Raw genomic sequence first — 21,518 nt, forward strand, 5'->3', positions numbered from 1 at the left:
CTTCGCACACGCTAATTTGTTATTCTAATACGCGTAATTACTGCTTCGTCTATGAAAATGTTGAAATTTGTGTTTGCGAAGTGTTTTCAACTGATATAGTATTACCATATACCATTTGTATTTGGTTTCAACAGAACACATGCAGAATACCATATATAATAGTACCAATGAAACAATGAAGTTATTTCAAATAGGTTTTATTCGCAAACTGTTAATACAGGATGATTAATTATAGGCTTTAAACTTATAAATAGCTCACATGTCATCAAAACATCTTCTTGTCCAAAATACAGCAAAGCCTGAAGATGAAGGTCTTGATGCCGCGATAGTCCGCCATATTGGAACGGCGTCCATCTTGAATTTTAAATTTTGACATAATCATCGTGTTTTACTATTGTTGCCCTTTCATTTGATACCCATATTGAGGGGGTTAAGGATAAATACGTAATCCGCCATTTTGTATCGGCGGCCATCTTAGATTTATAATGTTATTGATTTTATTATATTGTATTGTCATCTAAATTAAATGTGTGTACCAAATTGCAGATCAATCTGACAATCCAAATAAATTCCGTACGGGTCGAACTAAATAAAACCGTTTAAAAATTGGAGAGGGTTATGCTTAGAGTTTTGTTCCAAGAGCGAATTAGAAATGAGGTGATCCACAGAAGAATCAAGTATCAGTGGGAGGAGTGTTCGTGCAACCAAAAGGTGTACCATGAGTGGCAACCACGAACTGATAGAGAAGGCGTGGTTAAGTCCTCTAGTAGGTGAGCTGATGACATAGAATTGCGAGAAGTCACCGGAAGCGGTCAGAGCAAGACTGTTCATTGTAGCGATAGCTGAAAGACCTATGCCTTGCCTTACGCGTTTATCGGCTGAAAAGTAGAAGAAGAATAAAAACAATGTCAGCCAAAAACTTTACAGCTTTTACGCCGATTCAAAATCGCCATATATGAAGAGATTTTCCCGAAATAAGTTACACTATTTATTTTACTGAAATGTTTTTTTAAAACCAATAATTTTTGGACAAGTTGTTCTAGAAATACCATATATATTGCGAAATTGTGCACAATATAGTATACTATAGTTAGTGGTATTTATGTATTAGTGAACTATGTAGTTTGTGTTAGTAGTATTTGCACACAGTCTATATATAGCAGAAGACGAAGCATTAAAAGTCAAAATGTGATAGAAAATTTTGTTAAAAAACTTCAGTCTTATAAGCCGGTTTAATATTTGCCAAACCTTTTTCGTTGATTTTATATATGAACTCTTTGATTCAATTGTACATGAGAAACAAAGTATTTGTTGAAATGCTTCGTTCTTTATACTTGAATATTTGTTGTAATAAAAATCTTCTGATGTAATGTGTCCATACTTATGACAAATATCACTGAAAATACTTTTTATCCTTTCATTGCATATTGCTGAATAAGTTTTAAAAACGAAAAACGTAAATATCCTTGTATTGTTAGTCATTCAATGTTTTTTTTTCCTGTCTTGGTTGGAAAATCAAATAAGACAGAGATACAAGTTAAATTATATGAGTATTATTTATTGTACATTCCAATATGTTCACGAATTATTTAACTTGTTATGTTTAAATATAACATATAGGCACAGTAAGATCTACGTTAATAAATAGCTGTTTCCATTGTTGGGATCATCTCTCATTTTGGAATATAACCAGTCTCTCATTTAAGAAAGACCAAGGATAGCAACTCATAAACTGAAACCATATCTATTAATATTAACATTGAATTCAAGGCTAAATTTTAATTACGTCAATAAAATCATCAAATCATTGATTTTAATATTGGCTAAGAGTACATTGAAGTACATAGACACCCACTGCAAGGCATGGAACTGTTCCAAAGGAATATGGAAGATGAATCATAATCGCTACGCTTGGCACGTTGGTGCTCATCTTCTGGAAACTTGTCTGCAAGCATTGGTAATCCTATATAATTAATGCACATAGTGTGAATTATCTATGATTGTATCCCGGGAATCGAATTTGCGAACTACGGTCGCATGTCTCAGTCCTCACCGCTGAGCTATCACTTCTCAATTAATTGATTTCTTTATATTATTTTTATAGTGCTAGGAATATCTTTGTTGGAAATTGATCTGTGGTCTATTATTGAAGTCACAATCCTTAACCAGTATGTTGTCATCATCATTTCTGTCGTTGGAAATCCATTTTCCAAAATAGGCCTCCTCAATGGATTGCCATTAAGAACTGTTGGAAATATTTTACATTCAACATTTTGCGACGGCTTTAATAAGGTTTGTCCACCTTGTCTGTCTGGTCTAACACTTGCCGATCCTGTTATCACAGATTGAGAAATATTTAATCATGTAAAATATTGTATTTCTAATGCAAATAAGAATAATATTTTATAGTGTTTAACAAGACATGTAGATTACTTAAAACTATTACGTAAAAGCAAAAAAAATGTACTTTCCCGTACCGGGAATCGAACCCGAGCCTCCTGGGTGAAAGCCAGGTATCCTAGCCACTAGACCATACGGGATATGTAAATCACATTAATACTGAGTATTATATCTTCCTCATCACAATATTTATTGAACATTAAGGCTTTGAGACTTAAAATTTGGTAGGAATATTCATTTTATTAATCATAGGTCATATAGAAATGGAAATTATGTCATTCAAATCGCAAGAGGAGTTAACTTCTATTTATATTTATAGCATTTTTCATACAATAGGTCTTATAGATAAAAAGTTGGTCGCGATATATCTTTAGGCTTGTTAAAAATTGTAAAGAATGGTTTTTATGAAATTATACCCACCTATGCGGACCACGCGGCGCGGCCGTAGGGTCCATTGTACTTCTGTGTTTTAATTGTGTTGATTCATTTTATGTTTATATTTTTATCTGAAATTTGCAATAAATAATTAATAGACAAATAAATAAATAAATACGATTTAATTCCATGCGCTAAAAGTGTGATATAATTACGTCTGTGGGAACTCGGCAGACAATTGTCTAAGCGGGTGAGCCGACGGTTTTTATGTGCAAACATTTTTAGGAACGTCTAAATCGGCGTCTTTGTGTAACGGCCGACGTGGCCTTGCCCGGCCGTGACTCGGCTCGCAGCTCGCATTTCACACGGACCCACTCGTCTGATATGAGTTTTGACACCTTGGCTTTTTACAAACCACAAATAGACGATATTGTAGTTGTCAAACCAATAACTCCTTTTTTTATGATCAATTTTAACATTTCCATCTGCAATCGGCTTAAATGATGTCCGTGTACTATTTAATTGATATAAGTACTCATTCTCGTCCTACTTAAACGTAATACATTGGAAATGATTGTTTGTCAGAACAAAGTCCAATGGATTGTTTACGCTAAGAGTATTTATTTAATGATGTTTGTATAATAATTTAACCCTTTAGGGCACGTTGGTATTTAAAATGTCCCACCTTTTTGATGCGTAATAACGCATGGTGGGATATTTCTCGACCCACCTAGAAATATTGGAATAGTTGCGCGTTCATACATTTTTTATTGAACTTTATTATTTAAAGTAATTGGCAACACCATCAGCAATTGTTAAAAATATACTCGATTGCGCTGGCAAGGTTTAGCATCATATGACAGGTTCATCAAGTGTTGAAACCGAAAATTTTTAGTAGTTAATAAAAGATTTTTTTTTATATCATTGGATATCCTTATTAATAATATCACACCAATTTTATTATGAAGCGAAAAATGAGCGAAATAAAATTTCTGTGCAACATGGGTATTTTTATTTTCTAAAATTCCGTGCCTCAAAGGGTTAAGCGATTATAACTAGTTCTTCACCACTTAGGCTAGATACTCGCTAGGGTATGGGCTCGGCTAAGGGTCGACACACCATAGGACTCCTTTCGAAACTCTCCGACATAAACGAACTGCGAAAACTCATCAAGACATCTTTCCATCTCACACAACTAAACGTTGCGGGTACTGCATGCAGTTTTAAAAAACGATAATTGATCATGTGACGGCTTCGCAGAACAGACTTTTGACCACTTAGACACTATTCCCGATCCGAATCCAAAAGACTTTGACGTGACTTTATGCGAAAACCTTTATATACCTCCGTTCAACTTACTGGATCTCCTCAGGAAAAAATCAACGGCAGAATGTTTTGATGAGTTGGCCCGGCACATTGTCCTAAACCTCAGGGCATTTAACGGTCTGTAGCGCTTGGGCAGCGACTTGAAATAAAATAATGTACCATTTAATTTATAATTGAGCAAAACTTCCAAATTGTATTGTTTATATATACAAAATTTAGCTGTATTTACCCATAAGAAAAATTGTAAATAATGATAAAACACTGTCGTGACTCGCAGCTGGGAGAAGAAAGATCCGTATCAAATAGCGGCAACCCTCTCCCAACTGTCTGTGCTTAGAAAAAGCTAAAAAAAAAATATTGTAGAAAAAACAGTAGCGATACAAATTAGAATTAATAAAAAAATCTCTCAATTTTTAGTAAAGGCAGTCCATTCGTAACAGCATTATACCTAGCTTATAGTTCAGTTTCTAATCAGTCTTAGTTAAAGTTTTGCGACTAAGTGTTCTTTCTTTGCTATAGATATTATATTTAATGTGACGCTGTGCAGTTTACATTTTCAATACCTCTTCCGGACCTCTGAACATTATATAAGCAGCCTTTCAGGTGACTTTTCGTCAAGACATATGCAATCTGTGGATCAATTATCTGTCTGTCAACGTTCTTTATTAAAAATAAATTGACAGAAATAGCTTTTATACAATAAACGAATATTTAAATGATTAGAATCCTTACAGCGATGTCGCGTGATTATTTTGATTTCATTTAGGCTATATCTCATAAAGTGTATATGTATAAATCTGTATTAAACTTTAAAAGATCTCTTGTTGTGGAGTTTCCTGCTTCTTCTCCACAACTATAACACCTTGTAAAAGCAGAGTAGAGTCAAAAATAAAATTTATTAAAAATTAAATAGATAATATGTTGGCAATAAATAAGAGTTCTGTTAAAAGTTCTAATTTTGAATAAACAAATTCAATCTTTATATTTCTTTATTTATTTATATCTTTTTAACTCATACATCCAATATAACAATAGTTTTAGGATCTTGGTGGCTGGCATTTGGAATTTATAGAAAACATATTTAACGCTTCTTCGTCCAGACTGAGTTAGAACTAGTAGGTTTTTAAAATTAATAGGTTGGTTGAAAAGGTCAGTCGAGGTCTGCAGTCTTTTAACTATCTTTGTCTGTGTACGACATTCGCGGGAGTACAAATAAAACACGATTTACTATGTACTTAATTAGCACCTCGTGCACAGAGCACATTTTATGGCTAGAATAGCTTTGCATCCACACGAACCGGTTAATATGGCTTACTACACGTCTAGTCTGACCGGCGTTTAGGTGTCTTTACACGTCACGATATCTTTTTTTGTATATCTTCATAGGTTACGATTTTATTTTTAATGAACGAACCAAATTTACATTTAAATATGTAAGAGACATTTTTATACTTACACAAATGTTTTCAATTCAACTACGAAACATCGTCGTGTCCAACAATGCCTAAAACGAGTCGACGTCCGATGTGCGTTATCAGCGGTGGCTCTGTTGGTAGTTACAGAAACGTGGGCTGTCGTTTCTGGCCTTTTTGGTAAGCTGACAGCTGCTCAACCAGCCATAGAGTATACTATGCCCGGGATTTCTGCAAGAGATCAAATAGAAAATAAAGAGAAACGAAGACGAATGAAAATAACCGAAATAGCCCATGGGATAGGCAAGTTGAAGTAGTAGGTAGATAGACCACAGCGTGAAGATCAGATGGCTGCTGAGATCTGATGAGAGAACACGGACTGACAATGATCCACAAGGTGGACAGACGAACTTCTTTAAGTACTTACACTGGATCCAGGTCGCTTTCTACTGATTCAACTGGACATCTATTTGCAAGGTCTATGTCTTGCTGTGGACTTATTACGTCTAATGATAATGATGATGAATGATGACTAAGTATAGTAGGTCATAATTCACTCAGTGGTCGCAACACGGATGTTGAATCATGACTCTCGATGAGCCCGTCACTGGCTGTGACGTCACGCGATACGTTAAGAAATCGTCATGACTAAAAATCTTTTATACCTATTTACTACAGACAAATATTATTATATAGCAAACCAATGCTTACTCAATGCCGAAAGGCTTGCTTTAAGATTCATTACCCGTGAGTAAATCGAGTTCGGTTCCCGCATATTTGGTGCAGATATTTGCAATTCGTAGTGCTGAAAAAGTTTCATTTCGGTGTATTAAATATACAGTATGATTTTTTTATATGTGTAAAGACTTTAAAAGAGTGAATGTACATCTCATTTGCTGTCTATCGATGTCCAACCTATGAAAAGATCAATGGTTTACAGAAATAATAAACAACGCAATATAAATACAATAAAAACGTTTCTAAAAGTTGGATTGCTTTGTAGTAAGATTAAATATTGTTTATAATCAGTTTCTGCAGATTTTGTGCTACCAGAAGTTATTGGCTTGTCGTATTTCAATAGAAAAAAAAATAATGTAACATATTTCACAGTGATCGCTTTATAAAGGTTAATTGACATCGATGTAAAATCTCTAAAGCCTTTTTAAAATTTTTACACTTATGACTTAATTTTTGATTTAAGTAAATTTAAATGATAATTTCTGTTTTTTAATACAATTATGAAAAATTTATTTGACTGTACTACGTATATACGTATATTGTAGAGTAATAGTTCAGCGGTAGAGTACTGAGCCATGCGATCGTAGGTCGCGGATTCGATTCCCTGGATACAGTCTATAATTCACAATTTGTGCATTAATTATATAGGATTGTCACTGATCCAGAGGATAGGCAGCAGCTTCCTCAGCGTGTCATACTATCAGGCAGTTGCCACCCTGCCTGCCAAGAGTGGCGATTGTGTTATATCCCCTTATAGATATCTTTGCGGAAGGCATTATCTTGCAGTGGGCGTCTATGAGCTGAAACGATGATATAGTACGTCTAGACATCTAGGTATAACTATGAAGTCGCATATACATCAGTGGGAGGCTTGTATATAAAGATAACTGTACACTATCTGGTAATATTTTATTTAATCATTTGACTGTTAAGAAATTCTTGTAGGAACATACGAAAACTGCCGGAATATCTTGACTTCATGTTGTCAAATAAAATGTTTATTTAGATAAATGTCAATAAATTTTAATATTTTTTTTCATACGAGATTTTCTTACGATGGTTTCAAGTCATGTGGTAAAACGAGTACGTACCATTTCAACTTGGATTTGACGACAGTATCTTAAAGTTTTGAACTGGAATTCAATAGATGCATGGTCACCCTTTCTAGTAACAGCGTGATATGATAGATATATGCAATTCCTGATATATTATGTTACAGAATAAATATTACTCTATGCATTGTCTGTAAGACGTTCACTGCTGAACAGAAGCCTCCTTTATATTTACAATAGCATCGAAAGGAAGAGGTTGGCGTCAAGCTTTATTCGAAAACCTTAACAAGGACATCCGTCCTTCTTATAAGTGATCTCCACACCATAATCTTAACTTTGTAGTACCAATGGGAAATTTATAGGAAAGGCCAATGACAAGCAGTGAACGACTTATCGCTGAAATGATGATGAAATCATAAAGCCGAGTTCAGACTAACCAGATAGTCATTTTAAAAATTAAAACCCTTTTTTTGGTTTCGGTGGGGAAATCTTACGGACGTTCAAGACGCTTCGCCTCTGGGGGGAGGACAGGGGTATGTGAGATTCTTACCTACTAAAACCCGCCCGGTGATCGCCTACTGTGCTATACGGGGGACCGCGGTGTCTCCCGGTCAGGGATCATCACGCGGTCTCCACTCGCGCTGTGCTATTCTAGATAGCCCGTCCCGGGGCATGCGTGTATGGTTCACGGTAGCCCCAAAACCCTCGTGGTGCTATCACGATGGTTCGAGACCACGTCGAACCATCGTCCGCCTCAGAGTCGCCGAAGCTATTGGGAGTTTAGGGCCCCCGCCATAAATTTCCGCGACTCCGAAGGCCCCGTTTATGGTAGGGGAACATCATTCTCTGGAGGGCCTTCGCGAGGCCCTGCGCTGATAGCGTCGTCTCCGAGCGGGATTTGTCCTCTGCCGATCTTGTTCGGCCGCCTCCTTCTGGACCATGACGGTCTCATAGAAGGAGGCGAAAAAAATACCTCATATGACTTAACATGGCCCAATATTTTCGTGACACGAATACACTATACAATTTTTGTTTAAAAATAATGTCACGTGTGAACTAGACCTAATAGCCTATGCAGTTGCGTATGTAACTTTACACCTTCATTAGTTATAATTATTGTTTTGAACCTAGCACCTTTCCACTTGTAACTCGATTGTTTGCACTTGCGTTATAGTGATTTATAAATTATTACACTACCGTTATTCTGTGTATACAAGGCAAATTAAGTTTAAACTTTTAAATCGGTCAAAGAGTCTTTAAGTTTTAAAAATACGAGAGGAGTGATGGAGCAATTTATTTTCGCCGCTGTAACGGCGTGTGTGTTTTGACTGTGGGGGTCGAATTTCCGAGCGGCTCAAATCGTTCTTCGTGCCGAATTCTACAACAATGGAGTCTTAATGGCGATAAAGTTTCGTTGTTTAGCGTACGCAACTTCGAAAGATTGATTTTTGTGTCACGAATATGTTATTATTCTCAGGGAGAATAAAAAAAATTTTTGTGGGTATGACCTGTCGATGTTTACACGATAAATGCATTTAAAAAGATGAAAAAGTTATTAAAAAAACTAAACTCTTATTGTAATATATTACGTACTTGCTGATCTATTCTGATTGTCTTTTTTCAGCTATGAATAATCAATTTGAAACGTTAAACAAAATGCTACTTCAAAACACATAGTGTTTATTCTAATGCTTTATATACAGTGTCCTATAATCTAAATTGAATTTTAAATAAAGCGGCTTTTCCAATAAGGGAACAGGTGAGATACAATTGGTGAGATAATACTGGATTTTTAATATTTGTCATAAACAATTAACGATAGTCCTTACGATTAATTTACCGATATTGCAATTGCAAGACACTGTAACTGGACTTTTTTCCGGTATGAATCTTTTACAGTGTATTAGTGAATTTAACCCTTTCGTTACCAGCGCTGGAGTTAGTCGGCGTCCACTGGACGACCCGTGTTTACCAGCGCCGAAATTAGCCGGCTTCCACCTTGTAATGTTGGCTTATGTGTGGATCCCTGTTTTAAAATTGATCACAGACAAATAAATTACTAAGAATTATCCTAACTTCTATATTTAATTAATATACCAGTAAAATCTTTAAAATTGTAACACTTGAGAAAATTCGAAAATCAGGTTACCGCCATGCAATGCAGTGTAGTCATTTCGGCGGAATGGACTGCGGTAAGGAAAGGGTTAAAAAAGGTGGACGGTTAAGTCAATCAAACTAAGATCAGTAGCCTTTACATAACTTTAAATGTTAAAAGTAAATAATATTATAGACATGTATATTTAAACACCTGGTTGTTAGAGAATAATAATTGAGGGTGGATGAATACGAGTAGCTTGCTTGGAGTTTAAATATCGAAGCACCGATGGCCCCAAAGGAGGAGTGGCTTGTTAAAGAAAATTCTTCGAAACTACACTACACTACTACATTGGAAGTGCGTTGTAATCACTGAAATAATGTTGCAAAAGTCAGAGTTTGTGGTCCCTTTTTTTAAAAAAAACAAACACAGTGAGAAGAAAGATTCAGTATAAAGTAGAGATAAACGTAGTGGTGGAAAGTGACACTATTTCTTCCCTAATGGCAGATAAAGAACGTCAACGCAAATTCCGAGATTATTGCAGGAAAAATCTCAAGGAGGTTACAAAGAAAAATAAAGACTAGATTAAAAATATAAGTGCAGGTATAATAAGAGAGAAATGTAAAATAAAAAAAATAAAAAACAGGACTTGTAAACTAAACGATATCAAAGAATGTGGAGAAGGAAGAGGGGCGATGTGTTTATGGATTTTGATTTTCCTCTTGTACTTTCCCTGTCTTGGGTACACAGAGATATTATAACGATAGTAATTTCTTCACATAATTCTATTATATATATATACATCCTCATTATTTTTCCGTATTAATGTCAATTATTCTATCTTCTTTTATTCCTCCCATTCTTTCATTCCTTTTTATTCTTTCTTCCATTCGTACCTCACCTTACAGTTTCATAAGTTTTACTTGTACTGCTTTACTTTATTTTTTAAACATTTATTAGTTTATTTTAGGTTTTTGTTTTTATTTATTTCTACTTTTTTAATTTCTTACTTTTATTAATTCTATATCTCAGTTCTATACAGATTTATTTTATTTATTTATCTTGCCTGTTTGTTCTTCTTTATAACATGTATGAATTAGGAATGAGAGGAAGAGAACAAAAGAAAATAGGGGGAAACAAATAGGATGTAGAAATAAAAGTCGTGAAGGAGAAGAGAGGAAAACGAAAATGAAATAGTAACAATGAAAACATTTTTGCTAAATAAAGTTCGTCTCCTAAAAACGACTTAGGAACGAAAAAAAATATAACAGGTCATTTTTCCGACATATTAATGAATAATAAAAATTGATGATTTGAATAATTAATTGAATAAAGTAAAACACTAATAACAAATGTACGTTTATTTTGTCGTCTTTATGGAAGGTTAAATATTAAAGTAGATGAAAAAAAAATACACAACTCCATCGATGCTTTTAGCAAAACGATGTCCGCAAAATTTCCGTTTATAAAGGTCACCGTAAGCCGAGGCACCGCTGCGATACCGGTAATTTAGATACCTATAAAGTCGACTACGTTTTTCCACGGCGGAGATTCGTTGGAACTAAAAAAGTCTAGAAAATTGGCGCAGTCTTTTTTTTTATTACCTGTAATAAGGCATTCCATGGATTGGCGTAATTGTATGTTACTTCGATGAACGTACATGTGTATCGAATGTGGGAAACGACCTCATTTGTGAAGATACTGATAGATGCATCTCTGTTACTTTTATTTTATGATATACGAACTATTCTTTGAGAAGAAAATATATTTTTTTTCAAGTCAGTTCATGGCGAAGAAATCGGTGTGGAATATAAACAAGCTAATGTTTTTTTTCTTTAACCGTATGCTAAGATGTTTAGTAAATATTTCGACACGCATGTTTCGACACACATACCACAAAACAACACGCTGTAGGCGGGGCCGTATCCTAATAGAGTGTCGATGATTACGTCAGCCGATAATAACAATAGTCATTTCTCGGAATGACTCTCCAACTCGAAATAATTGGGAGGAGGCCAATGTACAGTCGTATCCGTAAGTTATCATACAAAGATATTAAAACCTTTATTTTATTATGATATGATTGAAAAATATTTATCAATGTAAAATGAATGCGACTGTACTTTTACAGAGTTTAATAACATAGGCCTTTTATAAAGAAATGGATTCTAAAAATTTTAGTAAAATTGTTTATGTATATGAAAATCACCGTAGCGGTAAAATTCTTTTGCATTATAAATACATTTTTTATAAAGTTTTCCATGGCGTAATGTACGATGTCGCAGATTTATTTTTAAGCCTTGTTTCTTCCGCTAATGAATTACAGGTAGGCATTCTTTAAAAAAGAGTAAAGTCCGTAAGCCACTATGCGGTCCGAGTGCGGATTTTTTGGGCTTGGAATATGCCAATTATCTTAGCATATTTATTTTCAAAGTTTTTGCGCAGTCGGATGAGTAATATTTTCTCGCCTTTTCTTGTATTCTGGAAGTAGTAAGAAGGACCGAGTAGGGTAAGTGAGAAAAGGACCAATATTTAGCCACTTCCGCACGTGCAGTGGTAGTCGTGCAACAAAGTGTACCGCCTGCCAGCCCGCTGGTAAATGCGTATGCCGCAAACAATGTGAATCACACAACCGCCACCGCCAAATTACTCAACACGTGTTTCACCCCTCCACGGGGCATCTTCCGTAGAGTACTCGGGGCTGATGACATGTGTATTAGGCTTAAGATGGCTAACTTAAACTAGACCTGACTCCTCTCCCTGTCTAACCAAACTTTACACAGTCCTACCAATGCTGCTTTTCAAAAGTCGCTTTGAAAACTAGCTGATAGTCACTCTTGACTGGTCTAAATCCTTCATCTCTAACTTCTCCATCCACCGCATAAAAATTCAATTTAAAATTATTCATTATTATATTATTGATCAGATTGTAGTAGTTACCTAAGCTGCATGGTTTTCAGGTATATTTCTTTTCCACCAGGTATGATTTCCTTTAATTTCTTTCTTTTGACATATCTGCCAGCGCTTCTCTTGCATTCACCTTCCTTTATAATTTAATAATAAATATAAAAAATTGAATTTAAATTTCCTATTTTTACACTAGATTTATCACAGATTTAATTTTATTTAATTATTAAAATAAAAAATGCAAAACAAAACAAAATGTAAACTTATAGTATCCTGATGGGAAAGCGATATATATGGCAATATATAGGCGATATATATATGCCATGTATACGCGGAGATACTATTTATAACAAATTTTCGTAGGATTTTGTTACTTCCGCGCTTCTCTTTTGTCTTGGTTAAGGTCTTTCATTTATTTTTTTACTGTCATTCTCGTTCTCTTTCATTCCTTTCGTTATCATGTTACCTTTCATACATCGCTTCTCTTCTTTCGCCTTCTCTCCATAATACTGAAACGATTCTATTTTTTTTATTTTATTTTGCAATTTATTATTTTAAAGTACATTATTTTTACTGTCTATTACTTAATTCTTATATCACAATTTTATTTCGGTTTTATCGCAGTTTGTTTAGTAATGTTTATTTCTCTTTCGTACTGTACGTTAAGAGTTTTATTTGAAGATAGACCGCTTTTCCAAAGTAGGTCTTACTTAGTTTAACTGTTTGTCCTAGATATATATACGAGTTTTGGGATTTCTTTGCCCGAACTCAACGCGCCTAGCATATTTATGTCTCGTCGAGCGACTTTCTGGAAAAATATAACGTATACTATTTCATTTTGGTCCATGTATTCCGAGTCAATATTTATACGTAAAAATCTATTTTCCCTTTTATTGAAGCGCGAAAGATATACATAAAATGCGGGCGAAGTATATCGTTAGAGATATGTCAAAGTATACAACATTCATTTACATGATATCGCATGTTTAGTGGCCGTAAGCGATGATCTTAAAACGGCATTTTGATATCTATTAATTTACTGGCGATTTGAACTGCGCACTCGGTCGTGAGCTTTAGATAAAAGCTGAGTGGGGAACACAAACCGATTTATTTCGACTGGATCGGTCGTTTGACATAAGTGATCATTTGCTTTAACTGTATTTACATTCGTAGATAATAAATGTTAACAATGCTATTGTTAAATATTTATTACTAAAATTAAATTATTTTATGAGATCATTTATATATTATATTTCACAACGTGGACAGATGACATTTGTTAGGTAGTCGGAAACACTTGTTGCAGGCCGCTTCCAATCGGCTTTTAGATATCTATGGCTTATGTCCTCCTACAGCTGAAATGTTGAAGATAACCCAAAACAGTTGTTGAGTATTTTTAAGCCGCAGTCTTGAAGAAGATTATGCACCGGAGGAAACACTTTCAAATTAAGAACGCTTTTGTATCTAGTCTTAAGCTAGATGTTTCTTCATACATATTCTCTGTTAATGTAGGTGCTGTTAGTCTACGACGGAGACCTTAGAACCGGTCTTTCTGAGGAGGGTAGTAGATACTCTTTTTCCGGAAGATCGGTCAAGTCCCTCCGCGCACCCCCCGGCACAGCCGTGGGAGTGGATGGATGAGACGAGGGTAACGGCGCAGGAGCTGGATCGAGCCGTGAGCCGTCTCAGAGCGCGAAACACCGCGCCGGGGCCCGACGGAATACCGGGTCGGGTCTGGGTACTTAGTCTGGCGTCTTTGGGGGGTAAGCTGGCGGAGCTTTTCACGAGCTGTCTCCGCCGAGCCACGTTCCCCACGCCTTGGAAGGAGGCACGATTGGTCCTCTTGAGGAAAGAAGGCAGGGCCGTAGAATCTCCCTCTGCGTACCGTCCCATATGCCTGCTGGACGAGTGCGGCAAGCTGTTCGAAAGGATACTTGCCGCCCGTATCGGCGAGCATCTGTCTCGCGTCGGCCCCGATCTTGCCGACAGCCAGTTTGGCTTCCGTCGGGGGCGTTCGACCGTCGACGCGATCATGCGCGTTCGGTCCTTGTCGGAGCAGGCCGTGTCTCGGGGTGGTGTAGCGTTGGCGATAAGCCTCGACATCGTCAACGCTTTCAACTCACTGCCCTGGGATGCGATAAGGGAGGGACTGATCCAGCATGAGGTCCCTCCCTGCCTGCGAGGCGTCATCGGCGATTACTTGCGAGACAGGTACATCGTGTACATGGACCAAAACGAAAGGAGTAACCGGAGGGAGATCAAGCGCGGGGTGCCGCAGGGGTCGGTCCTAGGACCACTCTTGTGGAACCTCGCGTACGATGCGGTTCTGCAAGTCAGTCTCCCCGCCGGAGTGAGCGTCGTTTGTTACGCCGACGACACGCTGGTAGTCGCCAGCGGAGACAACTTCGAGAGGACCAGGGAGCTCGCCGAGCTTGGGACGGAAGTCGTCGTCGCTAAAATACGCGGGCTGGGGTTGGAAATAGCGCCAAACAAGACCGAGGCGCTATGGTTCCACCGGTTGCCTCGAACGAGGGAACCTCCCGACTCGCGCGTTCGCGTCGGTGGGCACGATGTCACGGTGGGGCGGTACATGAAGTACCTCGGCCTCACTTTGGACAGTCGCTGGGGCTTCGAAGAGCACTTCGATCGCCTCGTCCCCCGGATTGAGAGGATAGCAGGTGCCATGCATAGACTGCTGCCTAATCTCGGGGGACCCACGGAGGAAGTCCGCCGCCTCTATGCAGGGGTCGTACGGTCCGTAGCCTTGTACGGGGCGCCCGTGTGGGCAAAAAGGCTGGCGATTCGACGCTGTAGAACTAAGATCTACAGCGTCCAGCGGAGGATGGCCATACGGATCGTACGCCGATATCGCACGATATCGTTCGAGGCGGCGACAGTCCTGGCGCGCTTTCCGCCCCTGGACATTCTAGCGGAGTCGGATGCGAGGGTCTACGACCAAGTCCGCACCCTCCGCCGAGACGGCGGTGGCGAGCCGAACCGTGTGCACGAGGCGGTCAGACGGCAGGAACGGCGCAGGGCGCTCGCGACGTGGCGCGATAAGCTCTCGGAAGAGCGCTATGCGCGCAGACGCGTCGTTGGAGCGATCCTGCCCGTCTTCGAGGCCTGGATGCAGCGACGAGACGGAAGGCTCACCTACAGGCTTACGCAGATGATCACCGGGCACGGTTGCTTTGGTGATTACCTGTGTAGGATTGGTCGCGAAGCGACGGCGAACTGCTTCCACTGCGGAGGAGCCGCCCAGGATTCCGCATCGCACACGTTTGCGGTCTGCCCGGCGTGGCAGTCGGAGCGGCGGATTCTGGCGGACGAGATCGGACAGGACCTTTCCTTGCCAGCAATCGTGTCGGCGATGCTGAGTGGGTCATCGGCGTGGAGGGCCGTGGCCTCTTTTTGTGAGACCGTCATGGTCCAGAAGGAGGCAGCCGAACGGGATCGGCAGAGGACAGATCCCGCTCGGAGACGACGCCGTCAGCGCAGAGACGTGCCTCGCGACGGCCCTCCGAGGAATGGTGCTCCCCTACCATGAACGGGGCCTTCGGAGTCGCGGGAGTTTAGGGTGGGGGCCCTAAACTCCCATTAGCTTCGGCGACTCTGAGGCGGACGATGGTTCGACGTGGTCCCGAACCATCGTGATAGTACCACGAGGGTTTCGGGGGTAGCGTATCCACGCATACCCCGGGACGGGCTATCGAAAAATAGCAAGGAGCAAGGGAAGACCGCGTGGCGATCCCTGACCGGGAGATACCGCGGTCCCCCGTTTAGCGCAGAGGGCGACCACCGGGGGGGGTTTTAGTGGGTAGGAATCCCACATACCCCTGTCCTCCCCCCAGAGGCAGGGCATCTTGAATACCAGAAGATTTCCCCAACCGAAAAAAAAAAGGTGCTGTTAGTCTGAAGGCTTTTACAACTTCATATGAGTTGAGTTCACGGAGCGGAAGGGTCCGTGAACTTAAATTTTCTTCTAACTTGCCATTACTTTTCTATTCAATCTTTATTGTTTTAATTTATTTCGATGCAGTGCAATGTTGTATAAAGTAAATTTTTAATATTGTGTCACCTATAAAAGAACAGATAACCATTATTTAAACAGTAACTTTTAATGTCATCTTAATTTGTATGTAATACCTAAATAAGTAAATAAAAAAATGATGATGACTATCTACATAAGACAATTTGTAGTAATCACCTATACTTTTGTAGATACACAGGAGTTTTGATGGAAACAAGAATCGAAATTCATCTCCCCTGTAATGGCGTTATTCAACTTGAAGCTTCAAGAGTTCCAAGTCCACGCTCTGGGAAGAGCCCACTAAAAACTAAGACGGGTAGTTGGAGCAGGTTATTTCCAAGCTGGACTAATTAAAATTGAATAATTAAAAAAAAAATAAGTTTTTTTTAAATACTCTTTGTTGAATAAAGTTTTTGGATTATTATGTGACCATACAGAAATGTTATATGTGGTTACATAATTGACCAAAAAAGTGTTACAATTTCTTTATATTTATCATATTAATATTAAAACCGGAAAGTAATGACGCTTTCTTAAGTAATATTCACAAGTTTTTATTTCTAATCAACAATATACTCACCTTCGTTATCAACAACTTTTGCCATCCAGTATACAATTTTTTAAAGTCGTAGATATGTCGGCAAAAACGATATTACCTTCCGGTCCTCCTATATATTTAAACGCATTAAGACTTATTGAATACGTAGTGTTATTTTTTTGATTAAAACTTTTTTAAAATCAAATTGCACGAACATGTCTCTTTTTTTGCACAAAACTTGTATTGATGTAGCATTACCCAATAAAGTAACTAGTAGGCCATATACTGTGAAAATAACTGTAACAGCCTAATCGTACTGTGGACGCTGACAAGAACATGATCTGCGTATAACTTTTTTTTAATTGAGTCTAATTTTTTTCCTTTACTCTCCTGTGGTATTATTTTTTTTTAATAATGCAATGTCGTTATTTGAGAAATTGTTAGGAATATATACCTTCTTCTTCTTTTCAATCGATAGACGATCACTGAAAGGTATAGGCCTCGGTCTCAGCGAATTCCTGCGTCTCAACTATGGCGCTGGTCCATCTAATGGAGGGGGGGGGTACCCCACACCGCGTCCACCGGCTCGTGGTCGCCACTCGACAACTTTCCGGACTCAACTTCCCTCGATACAATCGAGGGAAGTTGAATCGAGCGATGTTTCCCGTCTCTGTCACTCCATTCGAGCAACTCTTCTACCTACATCGGTGGTCTTCGTTCTTCTTCGGAACTCCTTATTTCCGATTCGATCGACAAAATTGAACCGACTTCATTAAAAACGCAAGTTAAATTCACAATCGTGTAGTGTATAATGAACCACACGTTTAAAAAGGCATACATAATGACACACAAAATTCATTCTCGTAGTGAATTTAAATATTTCTTTTTACTTTTTCTCGAGTCGAGTCAGCAAGAAAGGCGAAGTTCTTTCAGGCTATTGTCGCATGCCATTCCGTATTTGGTTGGTCCAGCTATCCGAGCCGAGTATGCACGCACCCCGAGCAATGTTGAGGTGAAAACAGCTGCCCGGCCGAGATAAGCCCGCCATTGCAGAGTCGAATTTGCATGCTCCGATACTGAATGAAGATTAAATGCTAATGCGGTTTCATTTTATACTTAAACGATACTAGATTCTGTGAGTAGTACAGCTTAATTTTCTACTGAAATATTTTACATTTTATACGTTTAAATAACACCATTCTACGTTTAGATATATTACAGTATCTGGTTAATGACATTACAAATAATAAAATATTAAAATAAAGATTTTATATGAGCATCATTATTTTAGTAGTTGGCCCACTGATAGAAATAAGCCTCTAACCTATAGTTCTAATAGAAACAGTATGAAATGGTTTGCGTCCAGCTTCTTACGATGACCTGAACAAGTTCTGTCCATCTAGTGGGTGGATATAACACTGCCGTGGTTTCCACTTCAAAACCTTAAGGCAGTATTCTTTTCTACTCGCCGTGTGAGCTGCTCATTACCATTTAATTTGTCAATCCGTCGTCGGTACCATTCCCAGAATACAATCTCAAATAATGCACTCCTCGAAAAAACGAAATTCCAGAGGATGGACAGCAGCGTCCTCTGGGTAGAATAATACCACACTGCTATCGCTAGCCCGTCTGCCAATAGAGGCATGGTAAATCCCCCTCAGATTTCATCGTGAGAGGCCTTGCTTGCAATACTGCCTACATTCACAAGTTTCAGTCGTCTACGCTGGGATACCATTTCTAATTTTCAATGTATTAACACATTTATGGTTTCTTATATGCTTTCTATATACATTTTCAATTTAAACCAAACTGTCAGAAGCTATAAATGGTAGTTGTGCATCTATATTTTCAGTGATCTTTAAAAAAATACACATTTCAAACTTTTTTGCCTTAAAAGTAAAAAAAATATATATGTCTGCACGGATTATACAGAAAAAAAAGAAAGAGAAGATCTATATAAAGAAATGAGATAGGTATAATTAGGCTAAAGCAAAAAAATAACGTGTTTTTTTGTAAAAGTCGATATAAGAATGTTATTACGAGTTTTCTCAAAACTTCCTTTTTATTTCCAAGCGTCTGAATCCGGCAATTTAATTATTCTATGATATCACGTTGTCTAGCAGTGAAGTAAGTGTTCATCGACACCGCCGCACCGTCACGTGTGTGCGGCTATTAAAGGTACCATTACACCGACCGGCCATCTAGTGTGGTCGTTACATTGTGTTCCAAAACATGTGCATATGTATTATAAAATGAATAAGAAAACATATAACATAAGACACGGCTTGCGGCAGAGAATTTGATCTACACCCACTGGAAGATCACGGAACGCTACAAGTTGAATGCAAGTTTCAGTTGCAGGAAAGAATAAGCTAGGACAACGTCGTCTCCTTAATGGAACAAGAGGAAAGCCGCAAGACTTTCCTGAAATATTGCAGAAAGGTGATAAGTATAGTAATAAAAGACAAAAAAACGCAACAATAGTCGGAAAAAGGTAAATATATATCTGTGATAAAGAAATATGCAATAAAAATCGTGATAAAAATATACTTTATAATAATAAAAGAAAATAATATTATAAAGCAGAAATGTAAAAAAATAGATAAACAAGCAAAAATAAAAATATTTCAAATAAGCAATCCACGAGGAATATATATATATAAATATTCTATATATATATATATATATACATATATATATATATATATATATATATATATATATATATATATTTATACGTATAATGGAATGAGAGGTACGAAAGCAGAGCGTTGTAGTGAAATTGGAAATTTAATAAATCATTTAAACAATTGTTCCTGTATATCTAAGACAGAGAAATAACGGAAGCCATTAAAAAAATCCACTTTAAATTTGAGTTTATGTAACTACGACAATGACAAGAAGAAAATTTCTCTTATGTACAATTATCATTTCAGCCGTAGGTCATTCAATACTGAACATAAGCTTGCAAAAATATAATAAGGTAGGTTGGAAACGGCTTGAATCAAGAGCTTTTCGACGACCGTAATAAAGTCGTCTGTCCAACATGAACGTGGACGTTCGATTACGAATCCGTTCATTCCAAATTTGATCTCATAGAGACAAGATCAGGTATCAATCATAAAAATATCCCGAGCATAAGTACTCTCCTTGGTACGTTGACCGACTGTCAGCTAGCCAGTGAGATTTGAAATGAGAGACGTAAACATGGAATAAACAAAAATTGTAAAGAGAAAATTGATATCAAGAACTCTAGAGAGGAGCTGTGTTTCTCCATGCCATCTATTTAAGTAATAGATTGCATGCGCACAAATTGTAAATGAATTTAGATATAAAGAATAGGAAATAAAATATCTAATAAAAATATAAATAACGACAAGATAGGAAGAGAGATAATTAGCAATGTATTAATAGTAATTGATAATAAGCAAATCTATGAAAAAAGTAAATAAAACAAAAGTAAATGTACAAGTACGATTTGGGTGCACAGATAAACACAAATTGTAAAATAAAAGATAAATGAATAATTCATTTAACCTACATAAATGAGGGTTTAAGTGGCTTTGTAATAAAAAAAAATGAGGCACAACATATCTGTGCTGTAAGTCATATGGTAACACACATTGGTAAGAAATTATTTCGTTGGTTAACAGTATAACTCTAATAAGTTTAATTGAATCCTTTACATTGTAACATTGCTACACTTGAAACTACTATATAACTTACAATGCTGCGATGAAAATGTACTAAGAGACTTAAAGATTATTTGATAAATCTGACATTTTTCTTTTTTAAAAGAAAGTTTTAAATGTGTTGTGTTTAGTTGTGTATCTCTCTGTGTCTCTCTATAACCTGCTGAAAAATTTAAGCCTTTTAAAGGCTAACATCATAATAGATTTAGTTGGATCATTTAAAATTTGGTTAAATAGCGAAGAGTCGAGTCGGTGAAGGTAAATGTACTGGAAGGAAGCCGCCTTAAAACTGCTATGCGGCCTTTCTACCGATAATTCGATAGGCTTGGTACCCGTACAGTTTTTTTAATTATTAATTAAAAAATAAAATAGGTAATGATTAATAATAAATGTATCATAAACTATAAATTAAGTTATTTTGTACATCCTTTTACATCGATTTTCGTACTACCTTTTTTTATTTATACAACTGGGTTAGTAATTAACAATGCAAAATTAAATATTTGGTTAAATAGGGAAAGGAGTCGGGGTAGTGAAGGTGAACGCTGATATATTGGGAGGCCTTTTTAACCTGGCACGAAGGTCGTCAGCCCCGATAACCGTACTCTCTCTAGAACGAGATGGATTTGCTACGAACGTATGTACATGGAACGCTGAGATTAAGTAAATCATTATGATTTTAAAAGTTATTCAGTATTACATAATAACCTGAAGAATGCAGTTTGTAAAGGGTATTTGCAGTGAAATACTTTCGAAACATTCTTTACGTACTGAACTTTGGAAAGGTTCAGTATTCCGGTTGCTGCGGATCTCGTTTATTGAACTTTAACTAATGATAACAAGGGTCTGCAGCGGAGAATTCAATTAAGATCTCCGGAATACTTGTTAACCAACGTTCGGTTCTCTGCGAAAATAGTAGATAATTAATTACGAAAAACATAAAAGAAATACAA

The 21,518-nt window shown here is 37.4% G+C and overlaps 1 non-coding gene across 1 annotated transcript; it reads right to left on the reverse strand.

Annotated features, from left to right (window-relative positions):
• Positions 1-2,468: 2,468 nt before the first annotated feature.
• TRNAE-UUC (transfer RNA glutamic acid (anticodon UUC)) lies at positions 2,469-2,540 on the reverse strand. Its single transcript has one exon. It is a non-coding gene; the product is annotated as a tRNA-Glu (tRNA).
• Between the last annotated feature and the right edge of the window lie 18,978 nt (positions 2,541-21,518).

The sequence above is a fragment of the Battus philenor genome, unplaced genomic scaffold (genome assembly GCF_028537555.1).
Source record: "Battus philenor isolate CCGP_79_NKW_IND1 unplaced genomic scaffold, ilBatPhil1.0.hap1 SCAF_3, whole genome shotgun sequence".
NCBI lineage: Eukaryota > Metazoa > Arthropoda > Insecta > Lepidoptera > Papilionidae > Battus > Battus philenor.